Source organism: Halyomorpha halys, unplaced genomic scaffold (genome assembly GCF_000696795.3).
Source record: "Halyomorpha halys isolate HHAL.00 unplaced genomic scaffold, Hhal_1.1 Scaffold324.1, whole genome shotgun sequence".
In the NCBI taxonomy this organism is placed as follows: domain Eukaryota; kingdom Metazoa; phylum Arthropoda; class Insecta; order Hemiptera; family Pentatomidae; genus Halyomorpha; species Halyomorpha halys.
The window spans coordinates 617,552-639,821 of record NW_027112641.1 but is presented as its reverse complement, the minus strand read 5'-3'; the positions used below and the strand labels follow the sequence as shown (position 1 = coordinate 639,821).

At 28.8% G+C, this 22,270-nt stretch overlaps 1 protein-coding gene and 1 long non-coding RNA gene across 3 annotated transcripts in view; one reads left to right on the top strand and one right to left on the bottom strand.

Moving 5' to 3' along the window:
• LOC106681291 (uncharacterized) overlaps positions 1-22,270 on the bottom strand; it is a 91,355-nt gene that overhangs the window by 64,862 nt on the left and 4,223 nt on the right. The gene's annotated exons all lie outside the window — the stretch shown is intronic.
• The window catches only part of LOC106681293 (uncharacterized), a 34,854-nt gene continuing 26,284 nt past the window's right edge, over positions 13,701-22,270 (top strand). The window contains exon 1 of the long non-coding RNA XR_001343223.2: positions 13,701-13,881. This is a non-coding gene — a long non-coding RNA (uncharacterized lncRNA). The remainder of the gene's footprint in view (positions 13,882-22,270) is intronic.

The following is a 22,270-nucleotide window of genomic DNA, read 5'->3' as shown; positions in this document are numbered from 1 at the left end:
TTTTTTTATAAATATAATATTGTATGAATATTGAATTGCTACAAACGAAAAAACTGAAAGCTGATTAAAAAAAAATATTCCAAGCAATTATGAGGTAATTGGTAGGTCTTTGATCACTTTATCTGCCGCAATCTTCTCGCCATGTTTTCCGGTTAACATCCTCGAGGGAGAAAGTAATAGATAGATCGTTTATTATTGGACTGTTAAACCGATATACATAAAGTACGTTTAATTTACAGTTCAAGATTTAATTAGTGTTATATATTGAGTAATTAAATGAATTTTTAATTTATCTTTTAATATAGAAAGTACTATAATACTCATATTAAATTTAATACATTGCATTGCATAGATTTCATGAAGCAACAGAGATCTGGAACGAAACGAATCTTTATGATCATTTCATCAATTTGAAAGATAGCATTTTCCATCATTGACAGATTTTATAAAATCTTAATATTTTTTTAAACCTCTGTATGGCATTAATAAGGCATATTATAATCTACTTTATTAAACTTAAGGTTGTAATGGATTCAATTTAATTCCCTTTGTTGCATTCTATGTTAAATTTATTCCATGTTAAAAATCTATCCAATAAGTTCTTAATACCCTCAATATTCAGTCCGTGCAAAGCTGAAATGGATTCATATTCCTTTATTCATTTTGTTATCTTGTCACACCGATTTCAGATAATCTTTAAAAGTTTAGGAGAGTTTATAGCATGTTGTATTTTTTAATAAGCCATTGGGAAACAGTTCATGGATATTTTCTCCAGATATCATTGCCATGACATGTCCCGATTTACTTTGTTAAATACCGGCACATTTGCTTAAAAAAATTTTTTTTTTCATTTTGTGTTTGAGGTAATCCGTAAACTGGAATTAATTTGTAACAAACACTAATAGCTTTAGAAAATTCTGTAGGACGACTGCGACAAAGAAAGTAACCGCAGTCTACGGTTCTATCTTTCGAATACGTCCAATTTTAAATAAAATCGAAACATTTTTTTTGTTAGATAAGCCACTATTTAAGCAAAGCAGCGACATTACTCTTATTCAGAACAATTACTTACAATTTAAACAACTAATTTTTTGTGCGGCATAGGTGTAAAGAAACAAGGGCAGCTCATGAGCGAGTAGGTACTTTTCCTAATAAGTAATACTTTAAATTATGAGTCATTGAATAGAAAAGATTTTTGATTGGGGAAGTTTGTCGGGGGGTGCGGTCAGCAAAGAACAACATAAATAAACAAAACCATATTTATTTATTTTATGCCAAGTTTCGACCTGAGTTTCAGGTCTTCATCAGGGATGGTGGCGTAGAAGGTAGGCTTGCAACTCGAAAAGATTTTTTATTTTTATTTCTGTTAACTATTAGAAGTTTTGTAGTATCGTTTAACTTTTTAGTTTGGTTTAAACTGTCATTATTAGTTCTGAAATTGCCTACTACATATGGACGCAAAAGTCGCAGAGAAACCGCTCCACAGGAACCAACGGCATACCAATAGCCATTACATAACCGAATCAGTTCCGTCACAGTTCCACCTTTCGTTCACTGCTACCGAATTCAAAACCCGAACATCCTTCTCTTCATGTCACCGGGGACGTGACAATATTTTTCAGTGTTTGAGCAATCAAGGAAACGTATTTATCCAGTACATTTGGAAAGACTGAGAAATTTTAACCAACTGATAATGTATTATACAGTGGGTCCCTTAATGAATTGGATGAATTAGGTAAAAATCATGAAATGTCATTTTTCGCCTATTTTTCTAAGGAACAAATAATTATACTTAAGCTGGGTGTCTGACAAGATTTTACTAACAAAAAATAAATATAATTGAAAAAAATTTCGAATGGGCGTCTGCGAAGTACATAGGTCAGTCAAGCTGCCTCATCGTTTAGATTGGCTAGCAATATTACATAAATATATTCATATTGAAGAATTGCAAACAGTTTAATAATATATATATATTTTTTTTTTTTGTTTTTCTTTTTTCTAAGCCCCCTGGATGTTTAGGGTGTGGTATGTGCATAGAGGTAGTGAGAATTGGTGAAATCAATCTCTTTTTCTCCATTTGTTGATGCATTTTAAGAGGAGACTGAGGAAATGGAATATGGTGGATAAAGATAGATAAACGGGACTTGATGATGACGAGACTCACCAGTTGTCTTGTCAGTTGTAAGTTAGTAGTACTCAGTCGAGCTTAAGACGGTTTATGTCTGTTTGCTACCTCTGTGGAGGTCCAGGTGCCGTTAATTAATCAAAGAATTTGATGTGCCTCTGTGAGATGAATTAATTTTTTTAATTAGTAATTCATAATAGTGAATTAATAACGTTTTATAAAAAAAAAATGTTTAAGGAATAGAAGAGGTCTTATGAGTACATTATAATTTAACTAAACGGTAAGAATGTTATCGGTGAGAGTCAATTTCCATTATCCTTAAATGTCGCATATAAAACCTCAGAACCATAAAAACCTGTTTCATCTCAGCGGCTAGAATAATGATTATAAATCGTTTATGGAAGATAAAGATAATATGTTTTTCTGCATGGTGATTATTTTAAGGTCAACAGGATATAAGTGTAAAATATTAATGTTAATATATAAATAAATATTATTTTAATTATATTATTTCAATTTCTTGAGACAAGGTAATTATTTATTAAATAAATCACTACTTGTATCCTTTTTTGTCTCAACACTTTTTATTTCAACAGTCCAACGTTGCGGCCATTTTAGCCATCCTCAGGGACATCTTCAATTATAAATTCTCCTCACATTAAATTTAAAATTTCTTTTGCAGGCTATTCTGCCCAAGTCATTCATTAATTATAAGTTAAAAACCTATTTTTTTAATTTAAAATCATAATTATCTAAATCTTCTTATTTTAAAACTATCCACCAATTCACTACCATATAAACGTTGGACTGTTGAAATAAAAAGTGTTGAGACAAAAAAGGATACAAGTTTTGATTTATTTAATAAATAAATATTATTATTAAAAACTTCTATCAGGCTAAAATATCAATCATTTTTTATATTACGTGAAATACAATCATCAATCACTTCGAAATATACTGTTATATCCTTATTTGGTCTTTTATCGTTATAAAAGACTTTTATCGTTATAATTATAAATTATATCATCACGAAATAATTCGAATGTTAAACTTAAAAAGATAAATGGTTTAAGAGAAAGTCATGTGACGAAGCTAAACTGAGACATCAATTAATGTCTTGCACTGTCATAATTAAATGACATGGAATAGAAATGTCTTTGGTGAATAATGATGATCATCGAAAAGTAATTTAACATAGCTAAATTTGCACGCTGCTAAAAGAGATACAACTCTTACTATTCGTTATTTTTAAATCCATTGGAACTATAAATCGTTACTGTAACTATATAAAACTATTTTTATTATAGCTATTGTAAAGAAACATGTATCTAATTCTCTGATCTCGTGTAATGCAGACACTGTAATCACTGTTATTGCAATGCCAACTGCATCTTTCTAAACACCGCTCTGGCTACACTAACGAACCGGTCTATCACATAGTACATCTTTCAAGTGAAGGGCAACTTGAATCAAAAGGAAAGCAATATTAATAATTTTTAATCAGGTGAAAGGTTACTTTCTTCAATCCTCTACTACAGTCAGTGAAAATATTCCTCTCCTTTCGAAAAGGGTTCATTCAGTTTTCTATGAGTAATAATTAACAATCCAACTAGTTCAACCTTGTGTATTTCATAGTCTGGTTCATAGGTGGTCAATCTATTTTAATATGTCACTGATTGTGAACTTTATCCATCCCAATTTGAAATTTTCTTGTGCCTACTTATTACTTGTGCACCGACATAATTTTTTTTCCCTATTGTCGCCATAGAACGTGGTGATCTTTGGCCGGGCCATGCTGTTAGAGGCATGATTGGGCGAAAATTATTCGATTGATGAAAGACATTTGTAATCGTGAATTGTGACACGAATAATATTTTATTCGAAAAAAAATTTCAATCGTATAAAAAATTATACGATGAAATATTTAACCTAATTAAATATAAAATTATCTTTTGTTTCATTTTTTGCAATTTTTTTTTTTACTATTACAGATCTAGGACCGTCCCTTCCTATATTTTCGGATTGTGTATTGATTTATTGATTATATGTTTTAGGAGATGCAGAAAATGAAAATGCTATTGATTTTATGATCGGACACTTGCGTTTCATTTTATTTTAACTTTTTTGATTTCTAACATATTAGAATATTAAAACATTTAAAGGGGCCCTATACGTTAAAAATAAGAAAATTTAAAATAAAGCTAGAAATATTTCTGAATCTCCTAAAATATAACCCTTTAGATGTTTTAGGAGGCCCCAACCCTAGTGTGTTAGAAACCTGAAAATTTAAAATAAATCTATATGCCAGCACTTGAACTTAAAATTAATAGCATTTTCATTTTCTTCATCTAAGAAAACATACAATCGGACCCAAATACGTCGAATATCAGAAAAGTTAAAATATATCGATATGCAACGATAGCATCTTAAAATCGATAGCATTTTCGTTATCTACTCGTCTTTGGACCTTTCCAAAAAGGTAACGAATAAGCGATTTAAAAAAAAAATTGTACTAAACTATTCCAAATATTTATTAACTTAAACTGGAATCATTATCTTAATCTAGTTCATATTAATTTTCAGGATCCATTTAAGGCATCAATATTACATAATCAGCACGCAATATATTTTCAGACATTCGAAAATTACATCTGACCACCAAGAAAAAATATTAGTTAATAACCTTCTAAAAAAGATTCTAAAATAGACATTGATATAATATCCCATTATGTAACGAACTTCCCTTTGACATTGTCCTGCCGTGAAAGTGTTGGAATGCCCCACTTATTGTTAGTTCAGTTTGCGGTAGAGCTGTTTACTGTCTGTTAATTTTGTTTTTTAGTTTTATTTATAAGTAGATTTTATCGAAAATTAAATTTTAAACCAAATTCATTAATTTTCTAAGAAATTACATTATGGATCAGAGCGTTCTTTACCGTAAGAGAGTTCTGTATTGTAAATGTGTTTCTGAATTGTATTTATCCTTAATATATTTGGACTGCCAGATCATGCTCATTGGTTCTATAACACTAAAAAAATTTAACTGAAATAATGTTGGATGGGAACATATAAAATTTCAGTTTATATTACACAAAAATTTGAATTCCTCTCGTATCCAATCCTTACAGTCCAAATCCTTCGTAAAAACCTAAATGCTCCCTACTTTGTCACCAATAAAATCATCCACAAAGACCTTAATGTTCCATTTGTAACCGATCTAGCCCGAACCAAATACCAATCCTTCCACTACAAACTCCCTAACCACTCAAACCCAGTTTCTAATCTTGCTTCCTGTTTTATTCCGGACAATCCTCCGAGGCGTCTGAAAAGAAGATGGCCTCGAGACCTTATATTGTAAAAATGTTTTTAGAGTGTTACCAATGGGTAGTTTCTCTACATGCTTGTACCATACCATTATGATTTCCTCATGATCCTCCTACTTGATGTATTTTACACATTTGTAAATATCAATAAATAAAATAAATAAAAAATATTACAAAAACAAAAAAATTTAACGATATGATTTGTATTAAAAAAACAAATACAATAAATAACAACTGTCTGCTCCGAAAATCTCTTCCAACTCTCAAAAGCATTTTATATCTTTTTATGATTTTTTTTTTTTTTTTGGCTTTGAATCAATAAACCAGATAAATTAATATTTTTATAGTTTTCGTTTGGGATTATTTTGTTTTTTTTTTAATGTGTTTTTGGATCAACTTCGCATTCGAAAAAATTACAGCCTGTCAAAGACAAGTCTATGGGGTGATTAAATTTTCAAATCAGGTAATTTATAAATTAAATTAATTAAAAATTTATATAAGATAACTGAAATACATTTGATAAGTCATTGTCATGAAAAAAATTTGGTACTCTACTTTTAAAATAAAATAATACATTCCAAGAAGAGAAATGTTTACATGTAATGTTTCTTGTTAAAATGTTTAAAGAGGAAACTTTACTGATAATCAAATTAAGTGTTAAAGTGTTTTTTAACAATAGATGGTTTCTAATTCTATTTCATCAAAATAAAAAAAATCTTGTATTTCATTTATCCCAACCCAAAAACTCATTCGAGTCTCATTGGGACTAAGCCAAGATATCTCAAAAACTATTGGAGACGATGATAAGGCAATAGAATTGGTGTTTCGGTTTTTGAAATCACAAAATTTACTGACAAAAATATAACTTGATCGGAAGAAAAAAAAAATAAAATAATCAAATCAAGAAATAAATAAAATGTAACGAATATTCGCAAAATGGCGTTGATGACCAATGAAGTTTGGCGCCACTAAACAACCAAACAAACTCATTCGAGTCTAAATAAAAATCATAATTAAATTTATTCTTTATTTTTCATAAAATAAAAATAAGGAAAAACACGATATTTGACGATTAAATTAAGCTAAAAATCAAATACTCTTTACTAGTACAAACCTAGACCATTGTAAAACTTGTTCATTGTTAACTTTTCTCGTCATGGTTCAACTACCCATTCAGTATTCGATCAGTCATGGTCCATTCACCCATCGGACATACCAGTTAGTACCGATAGAGAATCTGAAGCTCAGGAGAAAAAAAACAGCAATGAATAATGATTTTATTTACCTCCGTTTGACTGTACTCCAAACAACAACTTTAAATTTTTTTATTTATAAAAATTATGGAATTAATAAAAATTCTATAATTTTTTTTTTCAATCTGATACAGATTTTATTCGTAAATATCTTTAACGAAGCTATTTATCGACCAATTTCTTCCTAGAATACTCGACTGTTATTTTTTGTTAATAAACCTATTTTTCGTGCTTAAAACACTTTTTAAACTCCCAATCCATTACAAAAGACTGATCTACATGACTGTAATAAGGCCTATCTGGACATACGGAGTTGAACTTTGGAGCTCCACTAGATACCAATCCTTCCATGATAAACTTCCCAACCACCCAAACCAACTTGTTTCTAACCTGGCTTCTCCTGCATTACCTAATAATCCCCCTAAGCTTTTGAAAATAAGATGGCCTCGAGATCTTCTCCTCTAAAATTATTTTTGGAGTTCTATCAATGAGTAGATTCTCCTCATGTTTGTATCATGTCATTAAATAAATTATTAAAAAAAAAATAAATAAATAAAAAACACTTTTTGGTCTTTTGATTACGAAAATCATTAGAAGATCACAAGAGATGGTTTATTTATCTTTTCTAGTTCTGTACGTTTCGTTATTTAATAATTGCAAAAAATTAATCCTTATTCACTTTCATAATTGGCATATTTGGTTGGCACCTGTCCAGGTGTTGGTTTATTTCCCAGTTTCCCAGACATCTCAAAAATATAATCTATGTATAATTTATAATCTTAAACACTTTCACAATCACACACTTAAACAATCTTAACAAATAATTGTTGTGATAAAGTTTTTAAGGAATAGTGATTGTGACAAATGATTTTAATTTTGGTTTTAAGTGAATATTGAATTAATTAGAAATTATTGTTTTGACCTGGGCAGAATAGCCTGGATGGAGTTTTTAAATTATATAATTCCAAAATTGTATTAAGTAGATTGTTCCTGAGGATGAACGGATTGGCCGAAACGTCGGACTTGTAAGAAAAATAAAGTGTTTTGAGACTAAAATGGATAGAAATTAAATTATTTATTTTAAATAATCTATATACTTAAAAGGGAATGGTATTATCTGTGTCCACAATAAACTTTCGAATTAGTGGACCGATTTACTTGCAATTTTTTTTCAAAATGTTCCCTCCCACCAAGTGAAGATTTAAAGAAAATGAAATCCTAGAATTCTCGAGTAGAAAAAAAATTATGAACAAAACAAAGCTTTTTTTTTTACTGTTATTATACACCAATCAATTTGTCTTTTACCGAAGAATAAGAAAAAAGAAGAATCTGTAATGCGATTCTATTAAGCTATAACTTATTTACGAAAAATTATATAAACATAACGTGGCTCCGGGGTAAAGTAGGTCGGATAAACTTTTTTTAAGAAAAGAGTATTTCATATTCGTTTTTGTGTCGTCTCAAACTATCAAATACCATTTTTCAAAGAAATTAAGAAAGGTAAATTAAGAAATTTTTTCTGTTTTTATTTTTTCATCCGGTGAATATTTTTCATACAATCGTTCACAACTCCTCTGCATTTGCTCTTTCAACCTTTCTTTCTTGAGACGCATTCGTTTTTAATGTATGTAACCAAATCATAATAATAAAGTATACGTATATGTTTAATTTAACTATATTCAGTAATATAAATAAATCAATCTATTACTTGTGTTATTTAAATCTACATACATCTTCAAATAAAGTAATAGCATAGTAATGCCGGGTCACCTAGTATAATATAAAATAATAATATAATAAAAAAATATATTTCCACGGTTAGCTTTTTTAACCTAAGACAGTTTTAATTTATCTGATATTTTCCATCGTTTAGACTAAAGTTACATAGTTATGCACTAAGAGGCTTTGCGCTCTCTAAATACAATTTTTTTTCTACAACTTTTTATTTATTGATAGATATTACAATCTGCCACACAGATGTGGGCAATAGGTAATAGTGATGAATGATCTCATACATACTAAAATAAAATAAAATAAATTGAATAAATGAATAAAAAAAACTCTAAAAAAATATATGCAAACAGAAGAATAAACAAAATGAACGTAATTAAACTATCTGTATGAAAAATAAATAAAATAACATAATGATAAAATAATATAGTCTCTTTTTTTTCTTACCTCCTGGAACAAAGAAATAAGCATTTACAAATATATACAATAGAAAAATGATATGTACATATACCGGCTATTTCATTATATATAGTCTCTAATCACATTTACACTCTAATATACAATACTAAATACTATTAGATACCAAGAATGGCTTCTGAGGTATAATCTAGATACATCTGTACATATTACAGGAACCCTCTTTGTCCCATCCGATCCAGAACAATTTATTTGTGAACAATAGCAGTGAACGGAGAATCATTAATCTGTGAGCTCTTTGCTGGTGTTGACCCACCAATCTATTCAATGCCTTATGCATACCATTCATCTCAGGTGTTAAAAGTTTATCTGTTCTAACCCTAAGATGGAAGCCTTTTCATGGGTAAATAAATTTTCTTCAAAGCAGTCTTTTTCATATTCGTGGACATAATAGGTAAACTAAGCGTGTAGTACAAGAGCAGGGAAGAAAAAAAGGAAGTTATTTCACCCCAATTCCTTAAATGAAAACTAGGCATAATAGGCATAAAACTAGGCTTCCTATAATCACTAGGCAAAATTGATGAGTCTGCCAAGTATAGGTAGGGGGAATAAAAAATGGCGGCTATTTCAAAACTAAAAAAAAAAATAATTTTTCATTCGTAGCTGTATATCGTTCAAACTACCAACAGTATTAGAAAATCCAAGAGAACATCATTTAAAGTAGAGAAAATTTGCTAAAATATGAGTCCTCATAGAGCTATTTATGTTCAATATATCCCAAGGTATGTCTTTTTAAAAAGCAACATTTCATAAAAAATACACAGAAAATCAGTAGTTAATTTATTTTGAGAAATCTATATCTCAGGAACTATGTGACGTACAGATGTCTTCAAAGCAGTCTTTTTCATATTCGTGGACATAATAGGTAAATTAAGCATGTAGTACAAGAGCAGGGAAGAAAAAAAGGAAGTTATTTCACCCCAATTTTTGATTACTTAAATGAAAACTATTTTATAATCACTAGACAAAATTGATGAGTCTGCCAAGTATAGGTAGAGGGAATAAAAAATGGCGGCTATTTCAAAACTAAAACAAAAATAATTTTTCATTCGTAGCTGTATATCGTCCAAACTACCAATGGCATTAGAAAATCCAAGAGAACATCATTTAAAGTAGAGAAAATTTACCAAAATATGAGTCCTTATAGAGCTATTTACGTTCAATATATCCCGAGGTATGTCTTTTTAAAAAGCAACATTTCATTAAAAATACACTGAAAAGCAGTAGTTAGTTAATTTATTTTGAGAAATCTATATCTCAGGAACTGTGACGTACAGATGTCTATTAGCAATCAAATTAAAGCTAGTTCAATGTACTATAAAGTAGTTTATGTTCTTTACTTTCGTAGGAATAGTATTTTTCATGAAATTTACAAAAATAAATTGAATTATAGTTGTTTAGACGATAGGTTTGATTTATGAAAAACATTATTTTAGGAACCATTCAATGTACAGATGTCTGCCAGCACTCAAATTTATTATAAAATAGTTTATAACGTTTATTTTTATAGGAGTACTAGTTTATATGATATTTGATAAAATAAATTATCAAAATATTTATTAATTTCTAGTTGTTCGGATAAAATGTTTGATTTTTGAAAAAATATATCTTTGGAAACATAAGACTGCTAAATATGACTGCTAGCACTCAAAATAAAGGTAATTAATCTTACTAAGCAGTAGTTTACGTCATGTATCTTCTTAGGGATAGTATCTTCTTAATTGCTCTTTTATGATATTTGTACATAAATATAAATTTTGCATAATTTGTCGAAACGACAAAAATCAATTTATTTTAGGAAATAATATTCACTAACTATTGATCTTTCAGTACATTTTTACGAAATGTTGCTTTTTGTTTTTGTTTTTGTTTTATTTATTTAAGTGTTTCGACCACTAGGGTCATTTACACTGAATTATTACACTGAATACACTGTTGCTTTTTAAAAAGCTATATTTCGGTAACTATTGAACATAAATAGCACTATTGGTGTTTTAGTAAATTTACTCAACTTTAAATAATATTCTCCTAGGTTTTGTGGTGTTTGTGTTGGTAGTTTTCAAGATACAGAGCTTCGAATAAAAAATTAACTTTTTTTAACATTTTGAAACAGCTGCCATCTTTTATTCCCCCTACCGATACTTAGCAGAATCATCAATTTTGACTAGTAATTATAGTTTAATTAAAATAATCGAAAATTGGGGTGAAATGACTGCCTTTTTTCTCCTCTTGGGCTCTTGTATCAATATGTATGTTTTTTTGATGATATTAAATGAATATTCATTATTGGGGATATTTTTTTTTTAATAATTTATTTATTGATATTTACAACTGTATTACAAGTGATATTATGACATGATAAAAACATGTGGAGAATCTACCCATTGATAGAACTCCAAAAACAGAACCAGATACCAAGGTTCTGGCCAAATCGGCAACATAGGGGACATTGAGGTCCTGATGGATGATTTGATTTGTGACAAAGTAAGGAGCGTTAAGGATTTTACGAAGGACTTTGGACTGTAAGGATTGGATTCGAGAGGAATTAGATGGTTTAGTGGAGCCCCATAGCTCAACTCCGTATGTCCACATAGGCCTTATAATAGTCATGTAGATCAGTCTTTTGTAATGGACTGTTTGTCTAGTAAATGTTGTAATAGTCGGAATCGACGAGCAGTTTCCTGTCTTTTCAGTCTTGTATGAGAATTCCATGTCAGTCGTATGTCCAGATTTAGTCCTAAGTAACGGATCTGTTCAACAGGAATGAGTGGGGTATTATTAAAAGATACTGTAGGGCAAGACGAAGGTTTACGACGAAGGGTAAATGTGATTTGGTGTGATTTATTTTAATCCTCCAGTTTTGGCACCATTCTTCGAGGTTGGTGATGTGGAGATATTTTAAAATATTTTTTTCCACCTTTTTAGTGGTTCTATGAACTAGTATGCTCTCTCTACTGATCTGACCCCATCCTCTTTACACGAAAGGATTTAGACAGAAATAACGTATTCCTAACACAAGCGCTATTCAGGTAACAGAAGAAAGAGCGAAAGTGAAGACAGAGATAAGTCAAGTCAATACTTAGTTGAAAAAGAAAGCTTCCTCAATGAACATGTGAAAGCAGACTTCACTTGCGAAATACTTTAGAACTTGGCTAACCGCGTTATTCAGCTATTCAAGAGTTCTCATTCCAATATCCTTCAAAAGTTAAACTCAACCATGATAGAAATATCTGGACTATTAAGTTCCGAAATAAGTTCCTCTGTAAAGCAGTGTAAAGATGTTCTTGATAAAAATTGAAGGAATTCACTCACATACATATTTTGAACAAACTCATATTTGGATAGAATGAATTTTTAAAAATCTAAGTCCGTTCTATCTTTTTCCGCAATAAACTTTTGAATTACTGGACCGATTTACATCCTGTTTATTTTAAAATGTTCTCTTTTGCCATGGGAAGGTTTAATCAGAATGAAATCCCCACATTCTCAAGTAAAAAAAAATATAAACAAAACTAAGCTTTGTTGGTTTGTAGCTCAGAAAGTATAAGTTTTTTTCATTGTCATTTGATATCAATCGAACCGTGTCTTTTAGAAGAATAAGAAAAAAAAATCACTGATTCCAACTTTTACAAAAAAAAATTACAAAAACATAATGTGCCTCGGGATAAAATAGGTAACAAATTATTTTTTTTAGAAAAAAAAAAATCCATATTCGTTTTTACTGTTGTCTCATACCACTGTATACTATTTTTCGAAGAAATCCAAAATTAGAAGTTTCTCACATTGGTTTATTTGGCAGATTTTTTTTTCTCCTGATGTCAAGTGTTCCTATAACTGTTCATAATTCCTCTGCATTTTCTTCAATTCCTACGTTAATAGAACTGTTGTATAGCTGAATGTATGCTCTTTCACAGACGCCATGATAAGGGCGAAATATTGATTTTAAATAAAAAAAACAAAAACATTTTAACGTTTTATTTTATTTTATATTTCTGGTTCTAAATTGTAAAATTAGATCCGGTTTGCGCCCTTTGGTGTAGTTTATAGAACCCTAAACCACAGCCAAGATTGGTGTAGATTGGTAATGTCGTGTTAAAATTATTTATATTTTCAAAATAAATCAATCTAAGGCCAAAATGTTGGCCTACAAAAATTATTTTCCGCTTTTATTTTTCGCAAATTCGAATTAAAGGGTTTCTTGGGGCGTTAAAAACAAATATCATTTCTAAAAAATCTTTTACTACACTTTGATAAGCCAGTCGGTCCGAATTTTTTCGGTACCAGTATTAAACCACAGTGAGAGTTGTTATTTAAAAACTATTTATATTCTATGAACTTTATACATGACAATATCATAGATGGTCCAGTTGTCTTAAAAAAATTATCTAAATCGGACCAAAATTAACGATCCTACAACAAAGTTAGATGTTAGCATTTTACCACACATTGGCTATCAGTCGGTCTGACTAGCAGTACACATTTTTATTTTCGTTCCTTATCGCATATATTGGTTTAATTTATGTTACTAAATAATAAGAATAAAGTAATTTAATTTTAATTAAATACAATGAATTATAACAAACTATCAATTTTCTTCATTGGACCCATGTAGATTCTCTAATATAGCAATAATCCAAAAATGCAGGAACTCTTTAAGTGGGATGATCCAGAAACAGTCGGTATTTTATTTAAATTGTCCAAAAACAGCTGTAGTACTATGAAATTGTTGTTGATTTATTTATTGAAACTTACAACTGTATTAAATTCAAAGTACATTTAGTAAATGTTAAAACGGGTGGTTAGGGAGTTTATCATGAAAAGATTAATACATTTCTGGCAACATATGGAACTTTGAGGTCGTTATGGATGATCTTATTTGTGACAAAGTAAGGAGCATTGAGGAATTTCGAAGAATTACTGATTGGATACGAGAAGAATTCGATGGTTTAGTGAAACCCTGAAGCTCAACTGCGTAAGTCAAATAGGCCTTATAATAGTCATGTAAATGAGTCTTTAGTATTTTTTTTTTCTTAGACCGTATGTCTAGTAAGTATTGTAGTAGTCGGAATGGATGGTTAGTTTCCTGTCTTTTCAGTCTTGTATGAGGATTTCAAGTTAGTTGTTTGCCTAGAGTCAGAGGCATCGGATCTGTTCGACAGGTATAAGTAGAGTATTATTAAAGGGTACTTTAGGGCAGGACTTCATAGGTTTATGACGAAGGGAGAAGGTGATTTGATGAAATTTATTTTAATCCTCCAGTTACACCAATCTTCAAGGATAGAAGAATTTGGGAAACAGTAGCACACACGCATAATCGGCATTTAATAAAATTAAATTATGTTTCGCTAACGTTATAAAAATTATCTAAGAATCTGTTTCCATACCGGTTCCCGTATTATACTGAGCAATACGTATAAATGTATATTTATTAAGGTCGATTTTCTTTTGAAGTACTTTCGAAACTTTGCGAAAACTGTGTTGAAATATCCGAATAAGGAAAAATAGGAGCTAATTTTTGATTTTATCGTCTTTGTGGATTAGAAATTTTTGAGATTTCCCATCTCAATCTCTTACCTTACATTTACATCATTCAAATGAAATATGAATATGTAACGAGATTACTTATAAAAGTTATTATATTCTGATATGAATTAATCAAGATCCTGCTTGATTATTTACCAACGTTTACTCTAGAATTATGAATTAATCAATTAGTGTGTTCAATATGACGTTTTATTTAATTTAAAACAAAATATTTGTTTTGAATTGAGCAGGTATAAATCAAATCACAGAGTAGAACCTTTAGGAGGGTTTTCATTCATTTAAATGTAGACATAAACATTAGAACACAAATGAGAGGAAAACAAATGAAACATTAACAATAGACAGACAAAGCAGGAGGTTTGTTCCCCCCCCCCCTAAAAACAAGCCAGAATATTATAAAATTTGTGCATTACATCACGAATAATAAAATAAATCTTTCACAGTCATTTTTATTCCACAGATATCTAAATTACCGTTCATTCGTCTTCCATTTTAATTTTATATGTTTTTAAAAATGCTCTGTGCTTCATAAAAGTTACTAAGGCAAAAAGTCTAGAAAACCATATGCGACATGTAACGAAGCAATATATTAAGAATACAGATGTAATTTTTAGTGCTGGTTTTTTCGCTTCGTTTTGGATTGAGCGTGAATAAAATCAGGCGGAATGAAGTCTCAGGAAAAAAAAAAAAAAAAGAATTTTCAAAGTAAAAATTCAGTACCTCAACTAACAGATAATATAATCTTAATAATCAGATTCAGACTTCTCAGTCTTCTCTATCAGACTCATCAGACTTCTCTAAAATTTCTATCTCGTTCTAAAAGTTAAATATGATTTTTAATGTGATTTAGAAGTGAGAGTATTCAGTTGTCATTATTCTTCTATTAGGGCAGCGTTATGATAGTTGTAGTAAGTTCATGACAATATGTAATAGAATATTACCGCCTCTCCCCCCCCCCCACAAAACCACTAGGTCGTGCCCTAGAACTAAGAGATAAATATTATTTGTTTGTCTGTAAATATATCTTAATAGCAAATAATTTTTGCGATATATCCAACGATGTTTTATATTGTAAGTTATAATTTTTGATTGTTTACTTATAAATAAAATTCAATGAGCCCATAGAGTTCTGTGTATATATAATATTATTTTTATAATTCCCATGCGGAAAGTTACATCAGAAAAAAGAAGAAAATTTGAAAAGAATTAAAAAAATTTCAAATTAATAACAATTGAAGTTTAGCAAGGATAATACAAAAAAAATTGTTTACAAAATTATTGATGCTTTTCCACTGTTGCGTAAGGATACGTAATAACCAAAAATGCTAAAAGCAAAATAGAAAAAAATATATATCGTTTGTAGCATTAGATATTTTCTATTCTCATCGACTTGACTGACAACCATGAAATGATTTAACGAGGGAAGATAGGACGTAAAATCTCGATTAACCTTACTTGAGGTTTTTTTCATGAGAAATGAATCCTGTGGGGGGCGAATAGGCAAATATTCTGTGCCAAGTAATTTTATTAATATTAAATTCTGTCGCATTTCAAACAATATTAATTGAGATTGGAGAGCACATTCACATTGTAATTAAATGATAAGAAAATAATAAATAGGAGAGAAAAGTAAAGAACCAAAAAAATAAATGAAATAAACTTAAAGTAAAATAACATATTTAATTTACAATATTTACATTAAGATTGGGGAACTCCGAACCGAGCTTGTTTCCCCACTTGTGAAGAATCAGTTATTCGAATGATCCCAGCGCTTATCTCTTAACCTTGTCACTAGTATTAAAAGCCAATAGAGGCTGAGCAAGGGCGCAAGCCACATACCACAAGTCTTAAGTATGCACTTCAAGGAATCTTTCTAATTATGAAATATATTTAAAAAAAATTAAATTACATCAATCAAATCAAATTTTCTTCAACAACATTATTATAGATATTTTAATTAATCAGGGGGTGCTTCATCTTAAATCAATATATTTTTTTAATTTAATGAATTTTAACAACTCGAATTCTAGTAAACGTCTGGCAGTTATTGTTTTTTATTATAAACTTTTAATGTAAAAGTAAAAGTTTAGTAATATTGAGCTTTATACGCGTTGAATTTAAATCATTAGACAGATACCGATTATTTCCCAGGTTTCCAAAATATCGTATTCCTCAGCCCTCTCTTCAAATGCATTCCCAAGGGAGGAAAAGAGGTTCCTTCATTCCGTTTTCTCATCATCCTCTGACATCAATCTCACGCACCCATGGAGTTGAGAAAAACAAATTAAATTTTCGGCGTTCTTTTAGCGATATGGCCAAAAACAGCCTGGAATCACCCTAAAAAATTAATACTTATTATTAATAAATTATGCATTTGTTATAATCAATAAAAAAATTAAATGTGCCCGAAAAACAAAATTCTAGAGAATAATTAAAACCTATATTTAAATTTTAAAATTATTTTGAACATTAATCGAAAAAATCCATTACATCAATCCTACATAAGAAATAAGATATTTATTAGCTTTTATTTATAAAAAATAATACTACATCCTGCAATAAGAAGAATACTTTCATATTGAATGTAGCAGTGAAATATTCATTTTTTTATCTGCATGATAAATGTACTAGTTGTATTCCTTCCTTTATCATATAATTCTTATGTAAGACGGAAAAATTTAAAATCCTATCATCATTTTTCTTTTTTAAGAAATGTTTTATATTTTATATAATGAATTAGTTGTCATTATATAAAATGGACTGGTGATCTAAAGAAGCTTCTTATGAACAATTGACACATGGGTTCGATATATAACGATTCCCCAAACAACTTTCACTCACGTCATATCATTGGATTAAAAAAAAAAAAGAAATACTTCAGTGAATGTATATTAATGAATAAAATCCTTAATATTTATATATTTTTTTCTATTTATTTATCTTTAATGATTAATTCATGCCTGTCAAGGAAAATAGTTATAATCAGTGAAATTACACTAAATCTTTCAAATATTATTTCCGTGTATGAAATAATATTAGGTAACAGTATATAAATTATAACAATTTATTGATATTTATTCAAATCAGTATGTACAGTTATATAGTTGATGACAATCTATTTACTGATAGTAGAAAATTAGATGAAAGCACCTATGAAAAATAAAGAAAACATTAAAAAATTAAACTATATAGATTAAAAATAAATAAAATTAATTTTGAAGACAATTCAATATTCGATGATTAGCTTGAGTTTGGAAATGCCGAATTTGCGGAAGGAAAATTGCAAAAAAAAAAATCCAATTAAAAAAAAGTGGATCACAGAAATAACCCGGTTATTCCATATCTTTTTATAGATAGTTATCAACTAATCTATTTACTGATAGTTTCAAAATTAGTTGAAGAACACCCATGAAAAATAAAGAAAACATTACAAAATTAAACTAAAGGGCAGATTAAAAATAAATAAAATTAATTTGGAAGACAATTGAAAAGTTATTACACATCTGTGATCGCCTAAACTTAGTGGAAAAATTATTTTATAGTTCCAGATTTAGTCAAAAGTCAATATTGGATGATTAGCTTGAGTTTGGAAATGCCGAATTTGTGGAAGAAAAATTGCAAAACAAAAATTCAATTAAAAAATGAATCACAAAATAACTCTTTTATTCCATAATTTTTTATATTTAGAAAAATGTTATCAGTACCACCGTGAGATATCGTGTTGACCAAAATAGCATATACAGAAGATAAATGATAGATGATTTTATTTTTACATTTAACATAAAATATTATTTATTTATAATTTAATAATAAATTATTATTCTTAATAAACATTGTTAATCAATCATTAATCAATTAATCATCAATGTTAATAATAATAATAATTACTCACGCCGTTTTCCAATTTCAGACACTTTTTAAATATTGCTCGATTTAACTATTTTAAAGTATTTTCTTCCCATTTAAGCAAATATTAGTGGGGTAGGTCCAGCCGGGATGGAAGTTACGATCTCTTCTTGTGATTGGTTATTCATTTATAGCCTTCAGTTATTCTGTTCATTTATCATTATTAGTAATTTTTAAGGCAATTTTTTTAAAGTAATGAAGATGTATAAAAATAGAAAAACAAATTTTAGATGTAGATGATTTAATTTTTTCAAAATTTAAAAAACAAAAAGTTGTGTATCAATTTTCAATATCTATCCAACCATTATAATAAAGTTTCTATAAAATCTTATAAATAAACGAATGTTTATAATTCAACAGTACACACAGTTAATGTCAAAATCTATGAAAAAATTTAATTTAAATAAAACACATTGTGGAAGTTCGCATATAGAAATGTTAAACAAGGAAAAAGTTATCCATAAGTGTTTTAATTAATATATTCTCATAACGGTTGGTAGTCCTGCGTGACAGCGAAGTATCTTGAAATGCCGTTGCTACATTCATTATGGTACTTTCCATTTTTATTGCTTTCTAATTGCTCCCATTAATATTCATCTTTATTTCCTTAGACCTTGAGGACAATAAATGTACACACACTTTATATATATTTATGTTTAATACATATAATTTAACAAAAAGAAATATTATAACATTATTTATGGATCTATAGCTTATCGGACCTAAGAAGTGAAATCGATTTGTCACGACTTAAGTATTTAAAACTTGATATTAATATATATTTATTTAAAGTAGAAATTTAAAATTTCATAAAAGAACGATTTTTTTTAAATTAGAAAGAAAAATCATATTATCTATATAAGATAATAAAGCTTCCAACAGCTTGCCCACATCATCTTTCCTCCACCTCACATGTTCTTTCTTTCCTCTTTCAGTTTTTTTTTTCTTTACTTTATTATTATTTTTATCCATTAAATTATCAGAGTTTAAGAACATCCAAAACCAAAACAATACCATTCTACGAGACACTGACCTATCAAAACGACAGAATATATTTTATTAGGTATAATGATGTATACCAACAATAAACTTAAAAATACAGAAAAAACACAATCTTGAAAAATTTTAAAAGTAGAATGTCGTATATAAAATAAAATTTAAACATTGTAACAGTACAAAGAAAAGAAATAACTGTAATAGTAAAATTAATGCAAAATTATCGATTATAAAAAAATTTACATAGGAAAACAAAAGTTGACTATTTTAAAATAAATCTTGTAAATTTTATAAATCATATACCTGGAAACAGTTAATAGAAAATGAATAATACTTTGCAACGATTTTCGGAGAAAATATCTGAAGATGGACAGACAGTCCAAAACGTTGGAAAGAATAATGTATGTGAAATAAATAAAAAAAGTTATAAAGGAACCTTACTAGCCCAAGAAAAAAAATAGAAAAATACATTGATTAGCAGATGTAAATTTTAGTGCTAATAATGCCGTTCTAAATGTGAATACTAAACATTACAAAAAAAAAAAATTAATTTTAAATAAACTAATAAAAATTGAAGGCAATTGAATGAGTTACGTAACAATTTTAGGAAAAATAGAGACTTTTCTTTGAAGAATATTTTCAACAATCCTTTTCCTTAACAATTAGATTAATTTTCAAAACCTTTAATTGGTGTACTTTTCAAAAGATAAAAATTGAATTTCCTAGATCTAAATTAGGAATTAATAAACATTAAATTCAATTTTTCTCAGATTCATTTGTTTGTAACATAACTTCATCGACTTGTGCCTTCAATTATCTTTACTTTTTTACTGGCTCATTACCGAAGGAAAGGACGCTTTTTTATTTATGTAGAAAAGGAAAAAAAGTTATTTATTTGTCTTTAGAATAAAAAATTTTCACTCGTATTTTAAATATTAAACGCCAAGGGAGAAATTTTGTTTCGTATTTATAGGAGTTTAGCTTACATATGCGTAACACATATTTTCCTTGACACTCATATTTCCAAAAAGGCTAATCCAATTTGGAGTATAGTTTTTGATTGGTATATACATGGTCTACATTATAAGAAAGTTTTTCTGCAACTTTCGCTTATCCATGAGAACAAGTAATTTCCTAAATAAGGCTATAATTAAAAATGTGATAGTTTCAGAAAAAAATGATATCTTAAATTTGCAAAATATAAATGAAGGGACTAGAAAAAAAATGGAGTAGTGAAGAAGTTCTATTGATCCCATGAAACTTAAAACTTTTTTTTTATTTACATCTAGTAAAAAGTATTTTTTTTAAGCAGAGAATTTAAATGTAATGATGAGCAGAAATAAATGCCATAGACATAACGTGAGTGAAAGTATCATTTCTTCTAGTTCTTGATATTAAAGTTTCTTGTTGGGTCTCCCATCCAGCTCCTTTCACCCTTCTACGGAAGCCAAACTTCTACAATCATCTGAATATTCCATCCCAATTAGGCAAAAAATAATTATTGTTCAATAAGTGTTCACAAATATGTTTTATATAACAGCACACATGTATAAATATACTAGCTGACCCGACAATACTTCGCTATTGCTATATTAGGGGTATATGGACTTACTAAACACAATTGAAAGTTTGATATAAATTATTGTACATTTTATTATTATGATTTAGTAACATAAATAGTTTTTGATTAACAATTCTCACTGAGCATCAATATTAGAAATATATTGAAAAATGTCAAACCCGCTGATCATTTTTATAACCGACGTCTGAATGTTTTTATATTTTTTGTTAATACAATATAGCTTAATAGAATCAGGAATACTTTATTCTTCGGAAAGAGATAGTACATCAATTGCTTCACTAATTCAAAAGTTTGAAGTTGAGACTCATCATTTGATTTTATTCTTTTCTTTTTTCATCTCTTAATTCATACTTCCTTTAATATTTCTTCCCTTATTTTATCTCTTATCTATCTGTTAATATTACCCTTTTCATTTACTATTTACAACCTTTAATTATTCTTATTATATTTTGCTTTTCATTGTATACCCTTGTTATTTTCCACTTATGTTTTTCTTTTTTTTCTTCTTTGTACTATGTCAAGTGTTTGTATCTTTTTTAGCCCTGACGAAGCCCTGCAACGTGGGGCGAAACGTTGGCACAATAAAATAGTATAATTATTTACTATTTGAGTTTTTTTTTACCGCACCCGGACCATACTCCATTCATCTATACATACGGCCAATCAATAATCTTCCAGAATAGTTTTTTAATAATAGCCATACATGTCTGTGTTTCAATATTAGTACCATATTGAAACAATTCGAAACGGCTGACAAATGAAAGTGTGGTAAAAGATTTTTTAGGAGTGAAACAAAGTTCATATTCGTTGTCAGCACCTCGGTTAAAAACGAATTTTCGAAAAAATTGGAAAATAAAATTTTTTTAGTCCAAAATCTTTCCCCTTTGATTCCTTTTTTAATAATAAAAAACTCCAAATAAATCGAGGTGAAAATTTTCCATTTTTTAATTTCCTTAAAAAGTAAATTAGGTAGTTAGAAACAGCATTGACGAAATGAATATGAAATGCTTTTTCTAAAAAAAATAATGTTGACCTACTATACCCTAAGCCAGGGTTTATTTTATAATTTTTTGTAAACATAATATAGAATAATAGAATCAGTTACGCTTTTTTCTTATTCCTCGGCAAAAGAAAAATCGTTTGGTATACAATAACCAAGAAACGCTACAAACCAAAAACGCTCAATTTCGTTCATAACGTTTTTCTACTCGAGAATTTGAGAATTTCTTTATCTTTAAATCTTCCTATGGCGATAAGGAACATTTTGAAAAACCTGCAAGTAAATCGATGCACTAATTCAAAAGTTATTGAGGGCAAAGATTCGACCATTCCC